This window comes from Eriocheir sinensis, chromosome 33 (assembly GCF_024679095.1).
Source record: "Eriocheir sinensis breed Jianghai 21 chromosome 33, ASM2467909v1, whole genome shotgun sequence".
Classification (NCBI taxonomy): Eukaryota; Metazoa; Arthropoda; class Malacostraca; order Decapoda; family Varunidae; genus Eriocheir; species Eriocheir sinensis.
The window spans coordinates 7,071,136-7,078,635 of record NC_066541.1 but is presented as its reverse complement, the minus strand read 5'-3'; the positions used below and the strand labels follow the sequence as shown (position 1 = coordinate 7,078,635).

The window sequence follows — 7,500 nt, the reverse complement described above, 5'->3', positions numbered from 1 at the left end:
TCTTTCTCTCTCCCTCCCTCCCCTCTCTCTCCGTCTCTCCGTCCGTCAAAAACGTCCTCCATTACTTCTTCTCATGCCACTATTTTTCCTCCATTTCCTCCTCCACCTCCTACGGTTTCATTCTTTTTCCTCCTCCTCCTCCTCCTCCTCCTCCTCCAACTTCCTCCCATCAACTAAGCATCCTTCCTTCATTTTTATCCTTGAATTTTTCCTCTAATATTCCATCACATTTTTTCCTCTCTCCTACGTCTCCTTCTTTTTCTTCCTCCTTCACACCATCCGTCATTATTTTCTTTCCATCCTCCTCCCTCAGTTCTTTCCCTTTTACTCCTTCTTTTCTTCTTTCCTTCTATTCTGTTTCTTCCTTCCTTTTTTTCCTTCACTCTTGCACTTTCTTTGTTTTTGCATTCTTTCTTTCCTATCCCTACTCTTCCTTTCTAGTCTTCCATTTCTTCCTTCCTTCCTTTGTTTCTTTTCCCTTTCTTCCTTCCTTCCTACCTTCTCTTTCTCTGTTTTTCCTTTCCTTCCATCCTTTCCCTCCTTTCTTACCTATCTCCTATATTCCTTCCTTTCTTCCTTCCCTCTTTCCCTCTCTCATTTATTCCTTCCTTTCTTCTTTCGTTCTTTTCTCTCTCCTTTATTCCTTCCTTCCGTCTTCCGTTCTTTTTCTTCCTTCTTTCTTTCCTATATTCCCTCCGTCATTCCTTCCCTTCTCTGAACCCCCGACACACACACACACACACACACACACACACACACACACACACACACACACACACACATTTTTGACGTCTTTGGCTTCACAATTTACGCGCATTTAGAGATTCGTGTTTGTTTGTTATTTTTCTTAAATATTTACATGTTCTATTTTTTTACCCTTTTTCTTTGGCTTATGTCTATGTGCTTTAATTTATCTATATTTATTGTTATTGTCTTTACATTTTTTTTTACATATATTCGCTTTAAACGTGATTTTTACTTAATATTTTTCCTTGGTATGTTTTTTCCATTATTTTTTTACTATATTCAATGTTTTTTTTTACCTAAGTCATCCATGCAAGGCCCTGGAACGAGCATTATACACACACATCATTCCCTCGTGCTGGTTATGCTTGGTAGGTGGCGCGCACAGCTGATCGTTCGTTACGCTTGATGAGTGGGTGTTTACTAGATGCTTCTTTTTCCCCGTCCACTAGCTATTTGCATAATGAATGGCTGGCATGTCTTCCGGAATGGCTAAAAATCACACACTCAGAAAAAACGAGGCGGCAATGATCGTACTGTATCCTTACTGAGTGGTGCTATGGCTTATATACGTGTGTGTGTGTGTGTGTGTGTGTGTGTGTGTTGTCCTGAGTGAGTGGCCCTTAATTGTTGTCCTGAGTGAGTGGCCCTGAGTTGTTGTCCTGAGTGAGTGGCCCTGAGTTGTTGTCCTGAGTGAGTGGCCCTGAGTTGTTGTCCTGAGTGGCCCTGTGTTGTTGTACTGAGGGAGTGGCCCTGAGTTGTTGTCCTGAGTGAGTGGCCCTGAGTTGTTGTCCTGAGTGAGTGGCCCTGAGTTGTTGTCCTGAGTGAGTGGCCCTGAGTTGTTGTCCTGAGTGAGTGGCCCTTAGTTGTTGTCCTGAGTGAGTGGCCCTTAGTTGTTGTCCTGAGTGAGTGGCCCTTAGTTGTTGTCCTGAGTGAGTGGCCCTGAGTTGTTGTCCTGAGTGAGTGGCCCTGAGTTGTTGTCCTGAGTGAGTGGCCCTGAGTTGTTGTCCTGAGTGAGTGGCCCTGAGTTGTTGTCCTGAGTGAGTGGCCCTTAGTTGTTGTCCTGAGTGAGTGGCCCTGAGTTGTTGTCCTGAGTGAGTGGCCCTGAGTTGTTGTCCTGAGTGAGTGGCCCTTAGTTGTTGTCCTGAGTGAGTGGCCCTTAGTTGTTGTCCTGAGTGAGTGGCCTTGAGTTGTTGTCCTGAGTGAGTGGCCCTGAGTTGGTGTCCTGAGTGAGTGGCCCTGAGTTGCTGTCCTGAGTGAGTGGCCTTGAGTTGTTGTCCTGAGTGAGTGGCCTTGAGTTGTTGTCCTGAGTGAGTGGCCCTGAGTTGTTGTCCTGAGTGAGTGGCCCTGAGTTGTTGTCCTGAGTGAGTGGCCCTGAGTTGTTGTCCTGAGTGAGTGGCCCTGAGTTGTTGTCCTGAGTGAGTGGCCCTTAGTTGTTGTCCTGAGTGAGTGGCCTTGAGTTGTTGTCCTGAGTGAGTGGCCTTGAGTTGTTGTCCTGAGTGAGTGGCCCTGAGTTGTTGTCCTGAGTGAGTGGCCCTGAGTTGTTGTCCTGAGTGAGTGGCCCTGAGTTGCTGTCCTGAGTGAGTGGCCCTGAGTTGTTGTCCTGAGTGAGTGGCCCTGAGTTGTTGTCCTGAGTGGCCCTGAGTTGTTGTCCTGAGTGAGTGGCCCCTAGTTGTTGTCCTGAGTGAGTGGCCCTGAGTTGCTGTCTTGAGTGAGTGGCCCTGAGTTGCTGTCCTGAGTGAGTGGCCCTGAGTTGTTGTCCTGAGTGAGTGGCCCTGAGTTGCTGTCTTGAGTGAGTGGCCCTGAGTTGTTGTCCTGAGTGAGTGGCCCTGAGTTGCTGTCTTGAGTGAGTGGCCCTGAGTTGCTGTCCTGAGTGAGTGGCCCTGAGTTGCTGTCCTGAGTGAGTGGCCCTGAGTTGCTGTCCTGAGTGAGTGGCCCTGAGTTGCTGTCCTGAGTGAGTGGCCCTGAGTTGTTGTCCTGAGTGAGTGGCCCTTAGTTGTTGTCCTGATTGAGTGGCCCTGAACTGCTTTATTCCTATTGAGTGGCCGTGAGAGGTGTTTATCCATGCTGAGTGGCCCTGAGTAGGTGTTTTTATTCCTACTGAGTGGCCCTGAGAGGTTTTTCTCCATACTGAGTGGCCCGGAGTGGGTGTTTTATTCCTGCTAAGTGGCCCGGTGGTGGCTTATGAACGCTGAGAGGCCATGTTCTAATGTTCTGTATAAGAGTATATAATTATGTGGTCTGGGTCTTGGTAAGTATCCTGCTGTTTTTTTCTACGGTGTCACAAAATGAGGCTAAGTAGCTATTATGTCTTTACCACGGAGTCACAAAAATGAAATGGATGTTCTTTTCAGTTTCTGTTTCGGTTTCGGTTCATGTTTCTTTTCTGTTCTGTATTCTGTTTTTACTACGGGGTCACAAAAAGAAGCTAATGATTATGTCTTTACCGAGAGTCACTATAAAAAAAAAATGGTTTACTGAGAATAGAACACAGAAGAAAATCTATATATAAGCACTTTTTCCAATCTACTGCCTGAAGATGATGATGATGCGTGATCTCAGAGTAGTGGCAATGTTATATTTTTCTTTTGTCATCATTACCAGAACTCGTTATAGGGCAAATGTTAAGCTAGTATTTTTTTTCTTTCCCGCGAGCGTTCTTGATAATACTGAATACCGTTTTTCAAAACATATACATAAATGGAAAACTGAGGATATGACTATTAATTTCACTTTTATTTATTTTTTTGTTTTTGTCAGCAGAGAAGACAGTGCAAGGGTGCAAAAAAGAGAGAAAATAATGAAAAAAAAAGCCTGCTACTTACTGCTTATGGGAAATATCACTGATTTTCATTTTATATTTTCATTCTGCCTAAAAAAGGTAATGAAATAAACGTAGCATAATATTATACATGTTATGAAACTCTCCGGATATATACCTTCACATTATTATTATTATTATCATTATTATTATTATTATTATGATTATTACTAAGTTTGTGGAGGCGGGCTGCGTGTGCTTACTGAGTGGCCCCGGCGGCACCTTATCCTCGGTGAGTGGCCCCAGTTTACACTCCATTACACGTGATTCTAACCTGACCCCCCCTTCCCTCTCTCTCTCTCTCTCTCTCTCTCTCTCTCTCTCTCTCTCTCTCTCTCTCTCTCTCTCTCTCTCCATTTCACACACAACTATAATGCGGCAACTCCTCCTCCTCCTCCTCCTCCTCCTCCTCCTCCTCCTCCTCCTCCTCTTTCTTGCCTCTCAGCTCTCAAGTCTTCTCTTTCTTCCCTCATTACTTTATCTTAAATTTTCTTTCTTTCTTTCTTTTTCATTTTCTCTCTCTCTCTCTCTCTCTCTCTCTCTCTCTCTCTCTCTCTCTCTCTCTCTCTCTCTCTCTCTCTCTCTCTCTCTCCTACTTCCTGTTTGCTCACTCCTCGCCTCGTTAATTTCTTTCTTTTTTCCTTCACTTATCTCCAACCTCTTATCTCCCTATTTTTCTCTCCATCTCTCCATTGCCTTTCCTCCCTCAGGCATTCTCTCTCTCTCTCTCTCTCTCTCTCTCTCTCTCTCTCTCTCTCTCTCTCTCTCTCTCTCTCTCTCTCTCTCTCTCTTATTATTCGCTTGCTATCTCTCGCATGTTTTCAGATTAATTTTTTCTTCTTTTTCTTCGTCCTATCTTTCTTTTTTTCCCCCTTTCGTATTTTCTCAATGCATTTTTTTTCGTTTTATCTTTCGTTTTACTTTTTTTTCTTGTTTTCACTCTTTAACTTTCTCTGTCCATCCATCCATCCAACTATCTATCTATCTATCTATCTCTCCATCCATGTATACAGTATATTTATCTATCTATCTATCTATCTATCTATCTATATATCTATATCTATCTATCTATCTATCTATCTATCTATCTATCTATATCTATCTATCTATCTATCTATCTATCTATCTATCTATCTATCTATCTATATATATATATATATATATATATATATATATATATATATATATATATAGATATATATATATATATATATATATATATATATATATATATAGTATATATATATATATATATATATATATATTTTTTTTTTCGTATTTTCCCAAACTCATTTTTTCTTCTCTTTTGTTCATCATATCTTTCGTTTTCCTTTAATCTTTTCTTATTTATACTCTCTCTCTCTCTCTCTCTCTCTCTCTCTCTCTCTCTCTCTCTCTCTCTCTCTCTCTATCTATCTATCTATCTATCTATCTATTTCACTCCTTCTTTTCCTCCTTTCTCTCGCCAGCCAATCACAAGGGACATCAGGTAGAAACACAGATGCTGATTGGCTGGTGGTCGGCTGGGCGTGACGTGGCGTTTGATGACTGGCTCTTTGCTCCTTGTTTATCTTTGTCCAAAATACGCCGAGATAATGATATATATATTTTTTTTTTACCTTTACGTTCATTTCTATTTTTTTTAATCAATAAGCTCTTTTCACTTTTTTTCTCTCGTATTTTTATTTTTTTTCTCCGTTCATCTAAGGCAAAAATACCCCGGGATAATTATATATATTTTTACGCTTACTATCCCTTATAATCTTTTTTTTTTTTAGGGTACTTCATGGATTAGTAAACTTTTCCCACCCTTTTCCCTGTTTTCTTTTTTTTTTTGTGTGTGTGTATCTAAGTCAAAAATACACTAAGATAACTATATATATATTTTTACCTTTACTGTCCTTCATAATCTTTCTTATTTTTAGGTTACTCCACGGATCAGTAAGCTCTTTCCATCCTTTTCCTTTTCATTGTTTTTTGTCTTTTTTTATCTTTTTATCTTTTTATATTAGCCACAAATAAAAGATACTGACATAAATTTTTGCCTTTTTTATCCCTTTTAATATTTTTTTAGGGTACTCCACGCATCAGTAAGCTCTTTCTAAACTGTTTTCTCGTATTATCTTTATTTTCTTTCTTTTTTTCTTTTTTTCTTATTTTTCTCTTTCTTTATATTAGCCAGAAATACGAGATAATGACATATATTTTTGCCTTTCCTATCCTTTTTAGAGTTTTGTCAAGTTACCCCATGCATCAGTGATCTCTTTCCACCCTCTTCTCTCGTATTATCATTTTTATTTCATCTTCTTATTCTCTTTCTCTATATTAGCCACAAATTCGAGATAATGACATATATTTTTGCCTTTCCTATCCTTTTTTAACATCTTTTTAGGTTACTCCATGCATCAGTGAGCTCTTTCCACCCTCTTCTCTCGCATTATCATTTTTATTTCATCTTCTTATTCTCTTTCTCTATATTAGCCACAAATTCGAGATAACGACATATTTTTGCCTTTCCTATCCTTTTTAGTGTTTTGTCAAGTTACTCGATGCATCAGTGAGCTCTTTCCACCCTTCTCTCGCATTATCATTTTTATTTCATCTTATTACTCTCTTTCTCTATATTAGCCACAAATTCGAGATAATGACATATTTTTGCCTTTCCTATCCTTTTTAGTGTTTTGTCAAGTTACTCGATGCATCAGTGAGCTAATTCCACCCCTTTCCTTTTTCTCTCGTATCATCTTTATTTTTCATCTTATTATTCTCTTTCTCTATATTAGCCACAAATTCGAGAAAATGACATATAATTTTGCCTTTCCCATCCTTTTTAACATCTTTTTAGGTTACTCCATGCATCAGAAAGCTCTTTCCACCCTTTTTCTCTCGTATTATCATTTATATTTTTTTATCCCTCTTGCGTCACCAAATGGAACTATAAAAAAAAAACAAAGAAATGATAAAAGTCGGGAGCTTAAAAGGCAATTTTCCGCCTGACGACACTATCATCTCTTTAGGATATTGGGAGGGAGAAGAAAGAGGAGGGGAAAAAAAGAGAGGAAAATATAACACGTAAATCCGCCTCCTTGCACATAAGCTAATGCAAGTAAAGGCGAAATACACACAATACGCAAAAAAAAATATAAACAACTCACAATACACACACATATACAAGAATGAGAGATACATGAATACAAAACAAACACAATACGCAAATTACATGCAACACACAACACATGGAAATACAGGAATGAGAGATACAGGAATACAAAACAAACACAATACGCAAAATACATGCAACACACAACACATGGAAATACAGGAATGAGAGATACAGGAATACAAAACAAACACAACAAACAAATTACATGCAACACACAACACATGGATATACAGGAATGAGAGATACAGGAATACAAAACAAACACAATACGCAAAATACATGCAACACACAACACATGGAAATACAGGAATGAGAGATACAGAAATACAAAACAAACACAATACGCAAAATACATGCAACACACAACACATGGAAATACAGGAATGAGAGATACAGAAATACAAAACAAACACAATACGCAAAATACATGCAACACACAACACATGGAAATACAGGAATGAGAGATACAGGAATACAAAAAGAAATACATTAACACCCGAAATAAAAAAAATTAAAATCTTCAAAATACAAAATCACAAATAAAGAAAATGATAGGAGAATAATAGGTATACGAAGGCGATGCTATCAAGTGCAATATTAACGAATAAATCAAGCAATAAATAATGAATGAATGCACAATAGAAGGGAATAAGGAAAGGAATAAGATCACGGATTCATCAACTCCCGAGAGACAAAAAGAGATAGATAGAGAAAGAGGAAGAGAGACAGACAGAGAGAACAAACACACATACAGCACAAGGAGAACCAATAG

At 39.2% G+C, this 7,500-nt stretch overlaps 1 protein-coding gene across 3 annotated transcripts in view; it reads left to right on the top strand.

Moving 5' to 3' along the window:
* The window catches only part of LOC127006658 (43 kDa receptor-associated protein of the synapse homolog), a 101,840-nt gene that overhangs the window by 65,867 nt on the left and 28,473 nt on the right, over positions 1-7,500 (top strand). The gene's annotated exons all lie outside the window — the stretch shown is intronic.